Raw genomic sequence first — 21,192 nt, forward strand, 5'->3', positions numbered from 1 at the left:
CCCTCTTTCCTGACGAAGCAACCGTTGGTTGCGAAAGCTAGAATTTTGTGGGTATGTTTGTGTGTCTATCGACCTGCCAGCGCTTTCTTTTGGTAAGTCACATCACCTTTGTTTTTATATATAATGGCATCACTCCAGCCCTACACCCACATTCAATCATTCTGGATTTCAGCCAATCTCCTTACAGAGCAAACTACTTTTTTGCCACTAACTCCTCTGATCAGTTCATAAATCCATTCAACCATGACCCCCCCTCAACTCCAGCCCAGTCACACCATGGTCACTTCCAATGAATTGCTTACCTTTAACCTAGTCTCACTGTACTTTCCTACAGACTTGCCAAAGAACACAAATTTCTTGGCAGAAGAAAGAATAACACCTACAATCTTAAAACACCTACAGTCTTAAAACAGTCTCCAATTTGAGCGTTCTCCACTGTTGTGATGAACCACAGTGATTACCTTACAAATTATTTCCACCAACTGTCAGACATTTTCATCTGCAAGCCCTGCCATAGAGATCCCACCCAAAAAGGCTAGCGTAACTTCAGACCCCCTACTCAAATCCCTAACTTCATTGCAAAATGCATGACATCTCCCTCAAATTCATCTTTCCCCATCTGATTCCAAATATTCTTCCTTCCTCACCCCCCCCCCCCCCCCCCACCAAAAAAAAAAAAATTGCGCATGGGCACGCACGCACACGTGTGCATTACAAGCTTCCCAAAAGTCATAAACCTAATCACGTGCACATTACAAGCTTCCCAAAAGTCATAAACCTAATCACCCTGAATGCCCAACTGAAGCTGACTACTGTACTCCCACAGAAAGACTCTTGGCTTTTTGTGACCAAAACTTCCTACCCATTTCTAACAGCTTACACTCCTATAGCAAGGACACAAACACAACCTGTCACCCAAATCCCTACCTGGAGCCTCACTTGTCATTGCTGATGCTGTCTCCCTAAACATCATTAATGCCTCAAACCAAACTCCAAACCCTTACTTCATTCCTCATTCATTTGATCAACTGATTAGGAATATTGAGAAATCCTACATCTCCAAAAAACTAAACTTTTCACTGGGTACAACAAACATTCCAAATCTTGGAATTTTGCTGAAATTCTGGGTTTGTTACCATTTTTTGTTAAAATGAATGTAGAGAGGAGAATGAAATGGCACTGTAGATAATCATGAACCAAGATACCTTTTTTATGTCAAGTTAAAATTTATTTAGTGAACCTGTGGGCTTCCTCAATATTTTGTAATAAATAAGCATAAATCATTAATTAACTCATACTTTATTGCCAACATAGATGGAAATGAAACAGATTACACCTATTTTCGATTCTCTTTGGAATTATATTCGACACATGGTTCTTTCATTGATACATGTTGGCAAATTGTATGCATCGGAGGAGTAGTTCTGGATGATTTCTTCTTTTGGTAGGACTGGTAGAAATCATCTTGGATCATGCTTTTCCTTATCATTTATAAGCAGATATTGCTTATTCTCTTTGTTTAAAACAATTCTTTATGGTATATCCACACATTTCCCTAGCTCTCCAATCACCCCCATGATGCAGCTATGGGATATCCATCCCACAATCTACCCAATATTCCCCAAAGTGGTACTCTACCAGCCAGCCAACCTACACAATGTACTGGTCAATTCTTATTACTAACCCCTTGTGACATAGGCTGTTTCCATACAGAAGACTCACGGGCAAGATCTGTTCTATACAGCACCCTGCATACCCTATTCTATCAGAAGTATGGTCACTGTGTGTGTGTGTGTGTGTGTGTGTGTGTGTGTGTGTGTGTGTGTGTGTGTGTGTGTGTCCACATGCGCATGCACATGTGTGCCTGTGAGTTTTTAGCTCTGACCAAGGCCACTGTCCAGAAGACCATTGTCCAGAAGTTCAACAACATTTTCAGCCTTGTTTATATGCCTGTCGAGCACTCAGTGCTTGGCTACATAGTGAGGGGCTTACCTTTACTCTTTCCATTATCTGTATTTCACCCGGGATTTTCCTATATCACAACTATTGAAGGTATCTTTGTGTTCCTTTCATTGAAGTAACAAGCTTTAAACGAGACAACTTAAATTTCTATTTATTTCTTTTGCTTGTATATTATGCTAGACATTCACTTCTTTTTTATTTAATGTACTAAAAGTGACACCCATTGCCTCTAATTGTTATCAATAACATAACTGCAACTAAAAATGTGAAATGAATCAGAAGTATTCTACATTAGAATTATTCAGTGTGTTGCTAAAACACCGTGAAAATATACATGAGTTGTAAAGAAAAGGTAAGCTTATTGTATAGTGGCACTTCCTCATTGGAGAGAAAGACATTAGAAATTTTAATATAAATGCTATAATTAATGAGACAGCTGTTCACCACTCAAACAAGATAATGATATCTGGAAATATTGCAAGAAGCAACATAATTATGGAGCATTTTTTTAAAAAAAAATCGGTAAATGCAACAAAAGTGAAATTTTGAGAAAACATTTTTTAAATATCATAGCAAAATACTAGTTACATAAACATCCACATTGCTTTGCAGGCACAATTCCAATAGTGTGTGTCACTTCTCTAAAATTTTCATCGTTTATATCAGAGTAGAGGGACAGAGTTTCAAACTTTTTCCAAAAAAGTTGATAAATGCAGAATGGAAGTTAAAAGTTTTGTTAATATACACATTCAAACAAACTTCTTTTTTTATTTTTAATATTAATTACAGAGAAATCTACTTTATTGTTTATTCTGCATAGAAATACGATAATGGACTACAGTATAACACTTCAGAGTATCATACTTTCCTATAAATGTTTGGTAAGCAGAAGTGCAAAGCAGCAACAAACATAGTTGAAATACAGGACAAAATACTGGCTACAACAATACTAAACTGTAAATCTACTGATCAATTCAACAACATCCTTATAAAACTCTTCTGTTCCTTCCAGTACATTAAAATGCCTCGTAAATGTAAAGACATGCTTTTTCTTTTCCTTGCTGGCCATGTTGTTCTTTTCCACGATCGTTGCTTTCCTCACTTTCTGACTGCAGTTTCTGGATTTTTGTACCTCAACCTTCACAAAATTTGCATGATAAGTACCCAATACTAACAACAATACCTTCTTTTTAGACTTTTCACAAGCCATCACTGGCTGAGCAGTTATTTTGAAAGGCATCTTAGATTGTACAGCTTTTAGTGCACTGGATCCTTCACTTCCCAGTCTTTATTTAGTACCTTGACAACACCATGTTGTTTCAGCACTTTATAAATTCAGCTGGTGAAAGAATATCTTCTTTGTTTCAGTAGTCTTTTTCCACTCTACCACACATTCCGTCAAGAGGATATAGCTGTGACCACAAATAGGGAAATAATATATCAACTTATTAAATTTTCTGCTTTCTCCCATAAAGGTCATTAGTGTGCAAATCATTGCTGCATTTTTATTGACCGGTACAGGAGTCGGAAAACAAATTAATTTTATCTGAACCCTATGCTGGCCGCTGGTGGCCGAGCGTTTCTAGGCGCTACAGTCTGGAACCGCGCGACCGCTACGGTCGCAGGTTCGAATCCTGCCTCGGGCATGGATGTGTGTGTTGTCCTTAGGTTAGTTAGGTTTAAGTAGTTCTAAGTTCTAGGGGACTTATGACCTCAGCAGTTGAGTCCCATAGTGCTCAGAGCCATTTGAACCTTTTTTTTTTTTTTATCTGAACCAGTTTCTGGTTGAGGTATGTCGAGGTTTCTCAGAAAATCCAGTAGATCAGGGGCCACTCTACTGCATCCTTTAGGTCCTCCTATTTCAAACCAAGTATAAAAAGCAATCCTTTCTTTTGTCTGTGCTTGGGTCTGAACCACAATGCACAAATTGTACAGTCAAACTTGTCTTGAAAGGAAGACTTTACTTATGGAAAACTTTGGAACTAGCTTGATTGTGTTTTATATTAAAACATCTTTCACCACATTTGGATTTTCCTCCTCCATTACTGCAGATAACGTTTTTGCATGAAGTTCGTGCAATCAGTGGTGTCTTATTCATTGATTATTTTCCTCCAGATATAGTTCCTTTTTTAAATTTCAGCAGACAAATCTTGCATTTTGTGCATGCACTTGTATGGGGAGTGTTAAATGAAAAATTGAAGCAGTTACAGAAAATATGCTTGTATTTCAATTACGAGCAAGTAGGGAGGTACGACATTTCCTTCCCCCCCCTCCCCCCCCTACATTTTATCTGTATTCAGCTCAGATCGTAAATATCCTCTTTTGGACTTTTTCCTTGAATAGTGGCTCTCTCTATAACTATACGTTTTGGTATCGTTCTTTATTGCTTGTGTAATTTCCTTATCTTTAGTAATGCTGTCATCCCCCCTTTGGTTTTCATGCCGTCATCTCCCCTTTGGTTTTCAGCTGGTAAGTTCCCCATTAATGAAATTTATTGGCCAAATTTGAGACTCTGTCTTTAGACATCCCTGATGATGTTTGAAATGTTGTGACATATAATAGGTACTGTCTGGCCACCTTTTTTCTATGCTGCGTTTTATAAAAACAATATTCTTCCTTTATGCCTTTTTTCTGTGTTTTTACATTTTAGTGATGTGATAACCATGTATTTTAGTGACAATTTATCCTACTCAATTTTGTTTAAACTATTTATATGACAATGAAAAGTTGTGATATCATCATAAGAGACATCAGCTGCTCTGCAGTCTTTTCTTCCTTAGTCTTTTGGGTTCACTGGTATGTCTGATAGCCCATGTGCACAGGCCAGCATTTTCTTGTTCTTGTTGAACTTCCTGGATACTTTCACTCTCCATCTGGACTTCCTACCACCTAAGCACTCAGTTACATGCACAGGAGACTCTCAATTATCCATGAGTGGATTATCTGTGGCCTCTTTAGAGGCTGAAAATTTTCCTTTTACCCAGGAGTGTGTCTGTGTGGTGGATACTGTATTCATTTGGTATCTGTTGGTGCCAAACAATGTCTGAAAAACAAAAATGTGTTGTGCTGACGATACAGCAGAAACTGGAAATAATACTCAAACTTGAAGAAAGCAGTACTGATACCTAGAATCTGGCACTGATTTACAATGTGGTTGAAACTATGATCCGTGATATTCGGAAAAATAAAGACAAAATAATTCAACTTGCTAACAGTTCTGACTCATGTAAAGGGTTGTCAAAAAAGAAGGCTACGAACACATCTACACATGCAGATCTGGATAAGTCACATTGGAATAGTTTCAACAGAAAAGAGCAGATCGCACACAAGTATCTGGTCCAATATGCATCAAACAGGCCCAGTTTATTCTTCAAAACCTTGAAGACTGAAGGAGATTTTAATGCATCTTTTGACTGGCTAACAAGATTTAAACAGCATCATGGTATCAGGGAGATTGCCATGTAAAGAGAAAAGTGTAAATACTAAGGCTGCTTCTGAATTTTTAATTATTTCCAGGAGTTTACTGCATGAGAAAATTTCGAGCTGTAGCAAATATACAGTGCAGTCAAAACTGGGTTGTTTTGGAAGTATCTACCAACAAAGACTTTAGCTTTTGAGACAGATTGTAATGCATCTGGTTATAAATCAATTAAGGAAAGGATAATGATGATGTGTTGTGCTAATGGCAAGGGATAACATAAAGTTAAGCTTAAATAGGTAAATGCTATTTTGTCTAAAACTGGCATGGTGAGACCGTGGCTGTGTACAATTAATGTAGGTTAATTCTTACAAAGAAGAAAACAGCAACCAGCCACTATTAATATTGCTATTTATTTAGGTGAACAGTGCCGTTACCGGTTTCGAACTGGCAAGTTCATCATCAGAAGGCTGATCACATGATTTTCAAGATACACTTTGCAACAAAATCGCGCGGAATTTTCGACAGCAACAACACACCAAAAATACTTTGACACAGTGGAATAACAAAAATTGAAAAATGGACGATAATGTTAAGTGTATCTTGAAAATCAAGTGAACAGCCATCTGATGATGAACTTCCCAGTTCGAAACCGGTAACGGCGCTATTTACCTAAATAAATATCAGTATTGGTTGCTGTTTTCTTCTTTGTAAGAATTAACCTGCATTAAATAGGTAAAGTTAAAAAAAAATCACACTTTTTCAAAGGAAAATAAATGCACAATTTACATGTCCATTATTTTCACCAGAAAAGGGTCTGTATGGACCACACAGTATTTAAAACGTGCTTCCACAATTACATTGTGCCACAAGAGCAAGAACATTTAACACTGAAGGGTCTACCTGCAAGGGCACTACAAAAACTTATTGAAGAGGACAGCAATCTTCAAATATTTTGGAAACAACTGACTTTACTACACAATTTATGATGTGTCAAATGTAAAACAATCAACCATAGCCAAGGCATGGAAAAAGATTAATCCTGAAATTGATGAAATCAGTGATTCCATTGGTGAAGAAGACTGCTCATTAGCAACATTAGTTGCTGTTTTGGAAAACCGAGCGAGGTGGCGCAGTGGTTAGCACACTGGACTCGCATTCGGGAGGACGACGGTTCAATCCCGTCTCCAGGCATCCTGATTTAGGTTTTCTGTGATTTCCCTAAATCGTTTCAGGCAAATGCCGGGATGGTTCCTTTGAAAGGGCACGGCTGATTTCCTTCCCAATCCTTCCCTAACCCGAGCTTGCGCTCCGTCTCTAATGACCTCGTTGTCGACGGGACGTTAAACACTAACCACCACCACTGTTTTGGAAAGTACTCCTGGGTGTGAAACCATTAGCAAAGAAAATATTTCTGAATGATTTGACGTGGACCAAACAGGCCCAGGTCACGAGATGTTGAGTAACAGTACTATAGTTCGTCAAGTACAAGGGAAACCATAGGAGCTAAATGACAGTGACAAAAATAGTAATCAGTCATGTATCAACACTTCATTGGGCCGAAGGGTTACTGGACTTCCTGTAACAGCAAGAAGATTCTTCCTTTTCTGAAACGTTGGTGTTGCGTAAAATTCCTAGTGCAAAATGTAAAAGACAAGCTACCTCACTGAGTCAGAAATCAATTCAAGACAATCTGGTTTCAGAGTAGTATAGTGTAATGTGAAACTGGCTTGCACTCTATTCTTTGTAAGTACTGTCATCTCATACATAATACAATGAATAAAATAGAATTTATTACAAACATAAGTTAAGTGATTTTTAATTATGACACTGCAATTAATTTTTGTTTTTGAACAACTCTATTACATTAAGATGCACTTTAATTGTGGATTATACATGGAATTCGATTATCCACAGTTTTCAAGTCCCCAATTACCACGGATAATTGAGAGTACATTGTATGCGTTTATCAACTTTTACTTTAACTGGTTGACAGTAAAAATGAGTTTTACAAAAACTCTTTGCTTTCCAACACCCTATAACAACAGCAATTATCAGATTCTGACGAAACTGTTTGAACAGGTCGTGCACGGCAATTAGATTGATTGGCAACTACAAAGACCTGAATTTTGAAAAATTGAGCATTTATCAAGTTTAAAAAAAAAAATTCACTCCTCAGCTACCTTTTGAAGATTTTTTGAATAAGTTACTGTGAGAAACAAATATGAGATAATTATTCTTGCAACCAAAGTTGTAGGAAGACTCCCTTAAAAGTGGGTATGAGGAGTGAGAAAAAAAGCCAATGAAAGAAGAAAGGCAAGAGGTAGGTGAGGGGAGGGGGAAGGGGGAAGGGGAGGAGGTGAAAAGGCCTGAGTAAATGCACATGAAATTGCCTGAGAATGTTATTACTGACAAAAATTGCAACACACATTTCCTGTGAGAAACATTTTCTGTTTCACTCTAAAGTAATAGTTACGCCCATGTTATTTTTAAAGTTGTTAGATGCAGCTGTTTATGGGTAGCTCGATAAATACTTCTGTTTGCCAATACTCCTTCTTCCAAGTGGTTTTAACATATTCTATAGTTCAAAAAAATCCAACACCAAGAAGTATACACAAACCACAAAGTCTTAGCGATAAGGAGCTAAGAAATGTAAATGCTCTCTGGTCTTGAGAATCCCCTGTGGGCTGCATGAGTAAACCTCTACATTCCATAGCATCAAATGGAAGAGGATCAAGTAGATTCCAGAATCTCCCTCCTTGTAATTTTTAGGATACTACAGAAATAATGACAGCGATTGCTGGCGGGAGGCACGATGAACAATTTGGCAATCAACTACATCTCAGATATGTTTGATGAGCAACATGTTGCTCACATATGCATGGTACTACTTATTTTCTGAAGAATGCTTGCACTACTTTGTCATACATAGCCAGGCAATATGCTGCAAAAATATGGTATGTGAAATTGTCTGAAGGAGGCATGTAACCATGGCTCATAAATCTCCTCAATATTACTTTCTGTTCAGATTATTCTCAACAGGAGGACGTTGAGATTGCATTTTGCACCCAATGGTACAGAACTTGGCACTTGTTCACTGAGCTGGGCAACAATTGCAAGCTGTCCAAGTGAGGCCACTCTGGCAGTTACTAGCAGGTCTGTGGGCATCCCGTAGAATAGGCTGAGGGGAGACTTGTGCGAATACACCACATTTTGTAACTTAGCATGCCAATGGCTCACTGCAATCTGAAATGTTGGTATTTTTTGGACAATGAAATCTAAAGGAATAGGATTTGTGTCATTAGTTCAACCTTTAGCAAATAAGCCAAACCATGGGCAGGTGCACACCCCTTGTGTAGCTCTAGAATCAGATGCACACTAGGAATGAAACTATATGGTCCATTATGGCCATATGGACAAGTTTATAGTCCTTCCATGCTGTGATCACATTGCACAATCCAGGGTGCACTAATGACATTCTTTTATTCAAACAAATAATTTTAGAGGAAAGGTAACAATTCACCAAATAGTAGCACCCCCCCCCCCTCTCTCTCTCTCTCTCTCTCTCTCTCTCTCTCTCTCTCTCTCTCTCTCTCACACACACACACACACACACACACACACACACACACACACACAAATCATATGCCTGTGTGCTTGTAGCTGCATCGTGCTGGCTAAATGTACAATGATGCTGGGGCTACAGATATGCAGGTAGACTGGGATGATGGGTTGCGTCGAGTGCACTGGGAAAGGTGAGAAGGAAGGCAAGAAGTGGGAGGGGGATTGGGAAATGTGGCTGATGGCTTGGAGGGAGGCAGCAGGTGAACAGGACAGGAATGGAGGAGGAAGATGCTGCAGGTGAACAACAAAGGACTGCACACTGCCTCAAACAATTTTGTGAAAACATGCAACACCTAACTCTGGATGACTGAACAGGGATTTGAACTGCATTTCTCAAGAATGTGAATCTGGTGTCTTACCACCACGCCACCTCACTCAATAAAAAGTTAAAGAAAAGAAGGGTCATGTGCCACTGAGGACACTGAAAATGACACATTGTCTTTTAACTGTAAAAGAATGGGCTGTATTTCTTCAAATGGGCATTTGTACCTATCAGCAGTATTTGTAATTTCCTCTCCTGAAGATGGAAAGCCATTCTGTCTTCTTCTAATTTTATATTTTTCTCAAATCGGTTTGGTTTTGATACAGTTAATTACCTGTCTACCAGAAATTTATGATAGCTGAACACTGCACTGTCTGTGGACATCTGCAGTAATTTTATGTTAGATGAACAAAAGGAAATGGTTGCGTTGTTTTCCACATAATAATACTTGTGACATTTCAACATAAAAACTGCACAACTATAAATGATATCAGACTGCACAATATTTACTTCAAATTGCCATTATTAATCATGAAATCGTATAGATTGTAATCGATAGCACCATGGAATCCAACTTGAGGGTCAATTACATTAGGCCAATTTCATTGTTGTCTGATAATTAACACAAATGACTTTAAATTAGACAGTGGTTTTAAATGACAGACAACCTGCACATGTATCAAATGCACACTCCAGTGTGCCACTGCAAGACTAATTAGTTACACTCACTTAATGAAAGCAGTTGCCTGAGCTGATGGAGGTGGGCAGAGGGTAGGAAAGGATGCACAGAGGGGGTAGTGGGAAAGAGGCAGGTCTTTGGACAAATGACTTTGCAGCCACACAAAAAGATGAAAAATGTACAGAGGGCACAACAAAAAGAGATGAAGGAGGAGGGAGAGGAGGGGAAAATGAGGGAAAAACAAGGAGGGGAGAAAGGATGAACAGGTGATGACGAGGAGTGAGAAACGGAGAGGAGAGAGAAGGGATGGTAGCTGAACACTGAGACTGAGAGGAGAGAGAGAGAGAGAGAGAGAGAGAGAGAGAGAGAGAGAGAGAGAGAGAGAGAGAGAGAGATAGAGATAGAGAGCGAGAGAGAGAGCCTGCATGGGGAGGCGGGGGGGGGGGGGGGAGGGGGGGAAGGAGTGGTATGAAAAGATGAGAAAAGACAAAGCGAGGCATTGGGAACAGTTTAGCAGATGTTTAGGCCGGGGGAATTGCGAGTGTGCAGGATATATTGAAGAGACAATTCCCAACTGTGTAGTTCAGAGAAACTTATGCTGGAAGGGAGTATCCAAATGGATCGCATAGTGAAGCAGCTGTTGAAGCAATCTGTGTTGTTATGTGCAGCATGTTCGGCAATGGGTGGTCAAGTTCGCTGTTTCCCACAGAAAAGTATCTGACCTTTGTCCAGGAGGGAAAAAAACTGGGTTACTTGAAGTGTTGGACACCTAATCATCCTCAAAGTAGTTCCCTTGGGACTCCACACACTTTCCCCGGCAGTGCTCCCACTGTTGGAAGTATGCCAAAAAGGCCTCTTTCGAAATGGAGTTTAGCTTGGCAGTCGTTTCTGTCATAATGTCTTCTTGTCTGAAATCATGTTCCTTTCAATGGCCTCTCAAGTTTGGAGAACAGGCAGAAGTCACAGGGGGGAACATCAGGAAAGTAAGGAGGAATCTGGTTTTTCACTAAAAAAAATTCTATATCAAGTGCGATGAATGTGCCGGAACATTGTCGTGATGGAGGTGCCAATTTCCTGTTGACCGCAAGTCTAGTCTCTCGCGCCACACAGCATCAAGTAGATGAAGCTGGACATCCCTGAAGTACACTCTTGTTTGATCCTTTGGTGCACACTCATGGTGTACCACACTGTGGGAATCAAAGAAAGCAGTCAGCAGCACTTTGAGGTTGCTGCACACTTGGCTGGTCTTCTTTGGTTTTGGTGACGAGGAATGCTTCCACTGTGACGACTGGGATTTGCTTTCCAGGCCATACCCATACATGCAGAATTCATCACCAGTTATTAAAGTGTTCACAAAGTCGGGGTCACTGTTAGTGGAGTCCAGCATGTCCAGTGAGACTTCAACAAGCAGTTGCTTTTGCTCTGCTGTCAGCAGCTTTGGCACAAATTATGCTGACACTCTCTTCATGGCCAAATCTTCAGTTACAATGGAAACTGCCATAAAAGTGCTTATGCCCACCTCCTACACAATTTCTCTGAGAGTCGCATGGCAGTCTCACATCGCCACAGTGTTCATTTTGCAATGACCTGGTCATTTTGGCATGTTGATGGCTGACCTGAACGTGCTTTGCTCTCTACCGATGTGCAGCTGTTTTTAAACCGGTTGCACCACTCCTTAATTTGAGTGATGCCCATAGCATCATCACCGAAAGCCGTCTGAACCTTCCGAATATTTCCACCTGGGTGTTGCCCAGTTTCTGGCAAAATTTTATGCAGTAGCACTGCTCCAGTCTTTCTGTCATTTCCCCTGCAATGCAAAACAGATGCGAGCACTACACACTACCTCACTAAACTGCTGCTTGCCAGTGACTGAAGTTACCAACAGGCAGCAAAAGATTCACACATGCGCACAAAGGTTGAAGGTCAACTCGAGCAAGTGCACTAGAATCAAATCCATCAAGTGTTCACAAAAGAAAATATGGTCAGATACTTTGTTAACAGACTTCATATAGCATGGCTGCTTTTCCACATGGCCCTGTCTTCTATCGAGTAGAAAATGCCTGCGACGACAACAATAGGAGGTGGTAAGTGGGTTTATGGGACAGGTCAGTGATCAACTCATGGGGTGCAAGGATTGGGAATAGGACTCAAATAAGGATCAACAAGGATATTCTAGAGGTCGGGTGTGTGGTGGGACAGTACTTTAACAGTACTTTTGAGGATGTGGTTAGCATTTTTGGTAGGATATCCCTCACCTCCTGGTACGACATGACGCAGTCGAAGCACTAGTGGAGAATTTGGTTGAGTTTTTCACGGCCAGGGTTATACTTAGTGACCAAAGAAGTACTGGTTGTTGGCTGGTTAACAGGGGTACTGGTGACAGAGAAGCAGGTGGCACAGGAGACTTGTTAAAGGATGTGCTGGATAGGATATTGTCTGTCAGATTGAAGGCTTTGGTAAGGTTATCAGTATATTTCGATAATTACTGCTGGTAGAATTTTGCGCAGAGCATAACTTAATCATAGCTAACACTTGGTTCAAGAATCATGAAAGAAGGTTGTATACATGGCAGAACCCTGGAGATACTAGAAGGTATCAGATAGATTATATAATGGTAAGATTTAGGAACCAGGTTTTAAATTGTAAGACATTTCCAGGGGCAGATGTGGGCTCTGACCACAATCTATTGGTTATAAACTGTAGATTAAAACTGAAGAAACTGCAAAAAGGTGGGAATTTAAGGAGATGGGACGTGGATAAACTGAAAGAACAAAAGGTTGTACAGAGTTTCAGGGAGAGCATAAGGGAACAATTGACAGGAATGGGGGAAAGAAATACAGTAGAAGAAGAATGGGTAGCTTTGAGGAATGAAATAGTGAAGGCAGCAGAGGATCAAATAGGTACAAAGACGAGGACTAGTAGAAACCCTTGGGTAACAGAAGAAATATTGAATTTAACGGATGAAAGGAGAAAATATAAAAATGCAGTAAATGAAGCAAGCAAAAAGTAATACAAACTTCAAAAATGATATCGACAGGAAGTGCAAAATGGCTAAGCAGGGATGGCTAGAGGACAAATGTAAGGATGTAGAGGCTTATCTCACAAGGGGTAAGATAGATACTGCCTACAGGAAAATTAAAGAGACCTTTGGAGAAAGGAGAACCACTTGCATGAATATCAAGAGCTTTGATGGAAACTCAGTTCTAAGGAAAGAAGGGAAAGCAGAAAGGTGGAAGGAGTATATAGAGGGGTCTATACAAGGGCGATGTTCGTGACGACAAATAATGGAAATGGAAGAGGATGTAGATGAAGACGAAATGGGAGATATGATACTGCGTGAAGAGTTTGACAGAGCACTGAAAGACCTGAGTCGAAACAAGGCCCCCGGATTAGACAACATTCCATTAGAACTACTGACAGCCTTGGGAGAACCAGTCCTGACAAAACTCTACCATCTGGTGAGCAAGATGTATGAGACAGGTGAAATACCCTCAGACTTCAAGAAGAATATAATAATTCCAATCCCAAAGAAAGCAGGTGTTGACAGATGTGAAAATTACCCAACTATCAGTTTAATAAGTCACAGCTGCAAAATACTAATGCAAATTCTTTACAGACGAATGGAAAAACTGACAGAAGCCGACCTTGGGGAAGATCAGTTTGGATTCCATAGAAATGTTGGAACACGTGAGGCAATACTGACCTTACGACTTATCTTAGAAGAAAGATTAAGGAAAGGCAAACCTACATTTCTAGCATTTGTAGACTTAGAGAAAGCTTTTGACAATGTTGACTGGAATACTCTCTTTCAAATTCTGAAGGTGGCAGGGGTAAAATACAGAGAGCGAAAGGCTATTTACAATTTGTACAGAAAGCAGATGGCAGTTATAAGAGTCGAGGGGTATGAAAGGAAAGCAGTGGTTGGGAAGGGAGTGAGGCAGGGTTGTAGCCTATCCCCGATGTTATTCAATCTGTATACTGAGCAAGCGATAAATGAAACAAAAGAAAAGTTCGGAGTAGGTATTAAAATCCATGGACAAGAAATAAAAACTTTGAGGTTCGCCGATGACATTGTAATTCTGTCAGAGACAGCAAAGGACATGGAAGAGCAGTTGAACGGAATGAACAGTGTCTTGAAAGGAGCATATAAGATGAACATCAACAAAATCAAAATGAGGATAATGGAATGTAGTCGAATTAAGTCAGATGACGCCGAGGGAATTAGATTAGGAAATGAGACACTTCAAGTAGTAAAGGAGTTTTGCTATTTGGGGAGCAAAATAAATGATGATGGTCGAAGTAGAGACGATATAAAATGTAGACTGGCAATGGCAAGGAAAGCGTTTATGAAGAAGGGAAATTTGTTAACATCGAGTATAGAGTTAAATGTCAGGAAGTCGTTTCTGAAAGTATATGTATGGAGTGTAGCCATGTATGGAAGTGAAACGTGGATGATAAACAGTTTAGACAAGATGAGAATAGAAGCTTTCGAAATGTGGTGCTACAGAAGAATGCTGAAGATTAGATGGGTAGATCACCTAACTAATGAGGAGGTATTGAATAGAATTGGGGAGAAGAGGAGTTTGTGGCACAACTTGACAAGAAGAAGGGACCGGTTGGTAGGACATGTTCTGAGGCATCAAGGGATCACCAATTTAGTACTGGAGGGCAGCATGAAGGGTAAAAATGGTAGAGGGAGACCAAGAGATGAATACACTAAGCAGATTCAGAAGAATGTAGGCTGCAGTAGGTACTGGGAGATGAAGAAGCTTGCACAGGATAGAGTAGCATGGACAGCTGCATCAAACCAGTCTCAGGACTGAAGACCATAACAACAACAACAACAACAACAACAACAACACCTAAATTGTGCTCTGGACAAGTATGTGTCTAGTAAGTGGATTAAGAACAGGAAAGACCAACCGTGGTTTAATAACGAAATTCGGAAAACTCTGAGGAAGCAAAGGCTGTTGCACTCTTGTTTCAAAAGAGGACACATAAACGGTGACGGGCGAAGATTAGTAGAGATTCATGCATCTGTGAAAAGATCTATGTGCGAAGCATACAACAGCTACCACCATCATACCTTGACTAAAGATCTGACGGAAAACCTGAAGAAGTTTTGGCCCTATGTAAAATCACTAAGGGGATCTAAGGCTTCCATTCAGTCAATCGTTGACCAGGTTTGACAGTAGAAGATAGGAAAAGCCTGGCCAAAGTTTTAAATCCCATCTTTAAGAAATCGTGCACAGGAGAATTGTACAAACCTACCATCGTTTGACCTCTCATCGAGTCCCGTAGTACGGATGACATAGTAATAAGCATTCCTGGCATACAGAAACAACTGAAAGGGCTGAAAATAAATAAGTTGCCAGGTCCGGATGGAATCCCAATTCAGTTACACAAAGAATACTCAGTTACACAAAGAATACTCAGTTACACAAAGAATACTCAGTTACACAAAGAATACTCTGTTACACAAAGAATACTCTATGTCATTGACCCCTTACTTAGTTCGCATTTATTGTGAATCTCTTGGCCAGTGCAAAGTGCTAAGTGACTGGAGAAAAGTGCAGGTGACTCCTGTACATAAGAAGGGTGAAAGAATGGACCTGCAAAATTACAGACCTATATCCTTAACATCGGTTTACTACAGAATTGTAGAGCATATTCTGAGTTCAAACATAATAAATTTGCTAGAGACCAAAAAGCTTATGCCCACAAATCAATGTGGTTTACAAAGCACTGCTTGTGCAAAACCCAACTTACCCTTTTCTCATGTGATGTACTGCAAACTATGAATGACGGGCAAGGGCAACAGGCTGATTCCATATTTCTGGATTTCCAAAAAGCATTCGACACAGTACCCCACTGCAGACAGTTAACAAAGGTATGTGCATACAGAATAGGCTTCCAGATAAGTGACTAGCTGGAAGACTTCTTAATTAATAGAACCCAGAATGTTGTCCTCGATGGCAAGTGTTCATTAGAGACAGGCGTAACATCAGTTTTTCCAAGGGATGTGTGAAGGGACTGTTGCTGTTTTCTATACACATAAATGATCTGACAGACAGGGTGGGTAACAATATGCAGTTGTTCACTGATGATGCTGTATTGTACAGGAAGGTGTCAAAGATAAGTGACTGTAGGTTGATACAAGCTGACCTAGACAAAATTTCTAGTTGGTATGATGAATGGCAGCTGGCTCTTAAGTAGAAAAATGTAAAATAATGCAGATGAGCAGGAAAAACAAACTGTATTGTTTGGATACAGCATTAGTAGTGTCCTGCTTGACACAGTGACATTGTTTAAACATCTGGGAGTAATGTTGCAAATCAATATGAAATGGAACAAGCAGTCAGGATTGTAGTGGGAAAGGCGAATAGTAGCCTTCAGTTTATTGGGTGAATTTTGGGGAAGTGTGGTTCATCTATAAAGGAGACCGCATATAGGACACTAGTGCAACCTAGTCTTGAGTACTGTTCAAGTGCTTGGAATCCACAACAGGTCAGATAGAAAGAAGACAGTGAAGCAATTCAGAGGTGAGCTGCTAGATTTGTTACTGGTAGATTCGATGAGCACGCAGGTGTTACGGATATACTTCGGTAGCGCAAGTGGAAATCCCTGGAGGGAAGAAGACATTCATTTTGAAGAATGTTACTGAGAAAGTTTACAGAACCGGCATTTGAAAGTGACTGCAGAATGATCCTACTGCCACCATCACACCGTCAGTCATTTTTCCCTTACTCTGTCTGTGAGTGGAACAGGAAAGGAAACGATTAGTTGTGGTACAGGGTACCCTCCACCACACAACATACGATGGCTTGTGGAGTATGTATGTAGATGTAGAACTGTTGTCCTTCACCTCCCACTCTACATTCAAGACAGTGCTCATTTGCTTCACCGTCTCTCCACGTTTGTTGTCCCATTACAACCAGATACCTATTTGGTCACTGTGGATGCAACTTCCATGTACACCAGCATTATCCCTGCCATGGCCTTGTAGCTATGGAACACTAACTTTCCCAACATCCTCCTGATAACAAGCTCACCATCTCTTTCCTAATCCTCCAAGCCAACCACATCCTGATCCACAACTATTTCACTTTTGAAGCCCAAATTTACAAATAAATCTGTTTTACTGCCACAGGTACTCGCATGGAAACATCCTATGCTACATTATTGATGGGCCACATCTGGAGGAATCCTTCCTATCCAGTTAATAACTGAAACTTCTTATATGGTACATTCACTGATGACCTCCTCATGATCTGGACTCAAGGCAAGGGCCACCTTTGCTCTTTCCTCCAGGTCCTCAACACCTACTCCCAAATCTGCTTCAGCTTTTCTCAACCCATCACGCCACCTTCCTTGATGTTGATCTACACGTCTCAGATGACTCCATAAATTTGTCTGTTCATATCAAGTGCACTTACCACCAACAGTACCTCCACTTTGACAGGTGTCACCCATTCCATATCAAGAAGTCTCTTCCTTACAGCCTTTCCATTTGTGGATGTCACATCTGCAGTGGAAAGCCGTAGTTGTCGAAATATACTGAGAACCTTACCAGAACCTTCACTGACAAGATATCCTATCCATGTGACCATTAAACAAGTCTGCTTCACCATGTGGGCTATATGGATTCTCCCTTCCAGCACAAGCTTCACCGAACATGCATCCTTGCATCCTTCCTTACCGTCTTCCACCTCCATCACTCCGTCAACTGCTTTCAATAATCGAGTATCGACAATTAGTGTTGGCACATCCACAGAATGTGTTCGGGTGGGTAGGTGTGTGAATGTGTGTCTTATTGCTGGAAAGAACTAGTGCTCAAAAGCTAGGGTGAATGCTGTTTTCTGTTATGTGTTACTGTGTTGCATGCATCAATCTGCTATAGATGAGTGGTTGCCTTTCCCTTTTGCTCCATCCAGGAATTTCCATTATTGTCTTAAATTAAAATAACTTTTAGACTAGCAGCTCATCATAAGAACACATTCACTAGCTAAGAAACAAGTGTGGCTTCTTCATTACTGTACCAGAGTTTGGTATCAACTTACGACATCACTTAGCATCTTCTTTGGCACTTAAAAGAGTGGGAATGTGAGTGGGGAGAGAGAACTGCATAGACTAATCTTAACCACACAGTACAAAATGCCATGGAGAGTGGATTTGAAGTCCACCTTGCTCATGTAGAACTGCCAAGGAGGGAGATGAGACTTTAACTTTGTTCTTTGTGCAACCACTGCATGAACTAGAGATGAAAGGAAGATTATTTGTTGACGCTATGTACGTTACTTTCCATTTGAGAATGAGATGCATTGCAAATGGTTGTGCGTACAAAAAAAAATTTACATACAGAGTGGCAGCCATCGTTTTCAATACTATTACTCAACACAGATATTATGGGTTGGACCCAATCAAGATGCTTTCAATAGTAACCGAAACCCAAGTTATGTTTTCTTTTTCAATTCCCACAGCATGTCTCCATATTTCTATCTCAGTTGTAGATGATGTTCATTTGATAATTATTATCAGTCCACCCGACAATGAAGATTTAAATTTAAAAATACCCTGTGGCAATACAGCAATGGATTGCATGAAACTTCTGCTGTGTACAATTCCATACAAATACGATACCCCAGAAATTAATTATGTCATAAGTAATTTGAATTGTACCATAACTGAGCTAGTGGATGTGAGTGCAAACATCGCTGTAATTGGTGTTAACTACATTTTGCAAAGAGGGGTTCTTACAAAACATGCTATGCATCTTGTATCAAAAGGAAAACCTCAAACACAGCCATGTTTACCTACACCTGTTAGGTGCACATGAAAGAGGACACCAGCTCAGGAAATACTGGATATGAAAATCATAGCTGGAAACAGCTCTGGGCCCTACTATTCAGTCCACTTCTCCTCAGCAGAGAAAGATATCATCTGAAACTCTCAACACCGCCTACACACTCAACAATGCCTACACACAGAAATGGAAAACTGGCACTTCCACTCCCTATGCAAAAGTGTTAAAAATCAAGCAGCCAGTGAGTGGCTGAAGCAAAGTAAGTTGCAAAAGTGTTAAATGCCTGTACCCAATTTTTATGTGAAAACAAACAAGATATTATAAGACTGTCAACTAGAACAAGAGAAGTTCCAGAGGAGAGCAGCTCTAGCTGGTGCCAAGAAAAAGCACTTTACTAACAGATATGGATGCAGTACAATCAAAATGGTAGCCACAACTGTATGTACACTATCCTTATGTGACAGAAGACCACATAACCAATAAATGCAAAGTGGATAAAGTAACGTACCGCTCCGGACGAATCCTACTCTATCTCTGATATTATGATGGTGACTATTATTTTTACATATAAATTAAATCTTACAAAAATAAATTGATGAAATTTATATCCTTTTACGAGAGTAGAATAACATTATATTATGTATCAATAATCACTGATTAAATGTAGATCAATTATAATGAAGTGTACCACCTGATTTTGAATTAGTTGTAGGTGTCTGCTAATGAACAAAGAATTACAATGCAGCTTCAATATATGTTAGTAGCAGCAAAGATCTGCAATACAGTACCCTTAGTTTTGATGATTACTGCTTGCAGTACAAAATTATAACTGTATTTGTACATCTTAGGCCCACACCAGACAGCAATAGTGAAATATTTGCACAAGCCGTCAAAGAAAATTAACTTACATTTTGAAAACTTCTCCAAATATGGGGTATAATTTCTTGCAGATATTAATACTGAAATAAGGTTAACTGTGCCTACACAACTTTATCAATTTAATATTCTAAAATCATCATGTTAATGATAATTTAACAAGACAATTTACCTGTCTTGATAATGTAATTAAAAATCATAAAAGTGTTCGGTCAAAATTAAAACTAAAATGCCTGTATCAGACTGAAATTAAATTAAGGATGTCAGTCTTCTGAATGATGAGAACATTGATATTTACAGCACAAAGTTAAATATGACAAAATGGAATGACCTCCTTGATGTGCTCATCTAGAAGATGTATTGACATTATCTGTCAATGCACCCTCAGATATGTTTAAAATCTGTTGCCTTCGCGTAGTGAAATACAACAAATTAACAGCGAGGAAACATGATTTCATGCCTACACAGAACTGGGTCACACTTAATCTGTAACCATTTTGAAATCTTATGATTTGTTATGATAAATAAAAATGTGGTGCAGAACAGATGCAGAAATCACTGACTGTGTTGTAAACACTTTGGATTCTCTGGAAGCCTGGATTCAATTAAATGGTCTGAAACTAAACATTACGAAACACAACTCGTACAGTTCAAAACAAAACAATCTAAACCAAGTGAGATCTATGCCCTACATAAAAATGAGAAAACAGGACTAGCAAGCACAGTGAAATTCTTAGGACTAAACTTTGACAAAAACCTAAGCTGGCAGGCACATTCAGAATATTTAGTTAACGAACTAAACAGCCTTTCTTTTGCAATGGGAATGTTACATGATGTAATAGACATGGGCAGCCAAAAAATTGTCCAGCATAGTTACTTTGAATCTGTCATCAGATATGGCATAATTTTTTGGGGTACTTCACGTTATATGGTATGGATATTAAAACTTCAAAAAAACAATCATTAGGAAGATGTTTGCCACACATCCAAGAGCCTCATGTCACCCACTGTTTAAAAAACTAAATATATTATCTGTCCCATCACTACACATTTTTGAAATTCTAATTTTACTATACAGTAAACCTGAACTTTTCAAAGAATTTTACTTCAAACACTCTTGCATAACTAGGCAAAAACAAAAATTTTGTGCTCCCTCCACACCGATTAAAGCTATATTCTATGACTTCTCAATATATTAGCATGAAAATATAGGCTGTGTTATTCTGAGCATGGAAAATGGTCATCTAAAGAAAAAATTACATGTACTCTTAGTGGGAAAATGTTGTTATTCAGTGGAGGAATTTATGAATGATGAGGCAAATAAAAAGATTTTTGTACAAAAATGTAAAAGTATTGTACCGCTAGAAAATTGTTTGATAACTGTTCTTGTTATTATTTTTAAATCTGTAAATTAAATCCTTAAAATTATATATTGACATGTCTCCAGTACAACAGATCATATGATCTCAGTATTGTATGTTATGAGATGAAATAAATCAAATCAAACCGAACTAATACAGGGCAGAAAAGAGATTAACCAAATGCAAGAAGAACAATGATTACATTAA

General features: G+C 39.4%; 1 protein-coding gene across 1 annotated transcript in view; it reads right to left on the bottom strand.

The window, feature by feature from the left end:
- The window catches only part of LOC126177117 (uncharacterized), a 571,356-nt gene that overhangs the window by 179,430 nt on the left and 370,734 nt on the right, over nucleotides 1–21,192 (bottom strand). The gene's annotated exons all lie outside the window — the stretch shown is intronic.

The sequence above is a fragment of the Schistocerca cancellata genome, chromosome 3, assembly GCF_023864275.1.
Source record: "Schistocerca cancellata isolate TAMUIC-IGC-003103 chromosome 3, iqSchCanc2.1, whole genome shotgun sequence".
In the NCBI taxonomy this organism is placed as follows: domain Eukaryota; kingdom Metazoa; phylum Arthropoda; class Insecta; order Orthoptera; family Acrididae; genus Schistocerca; species Schistocerca cancellata.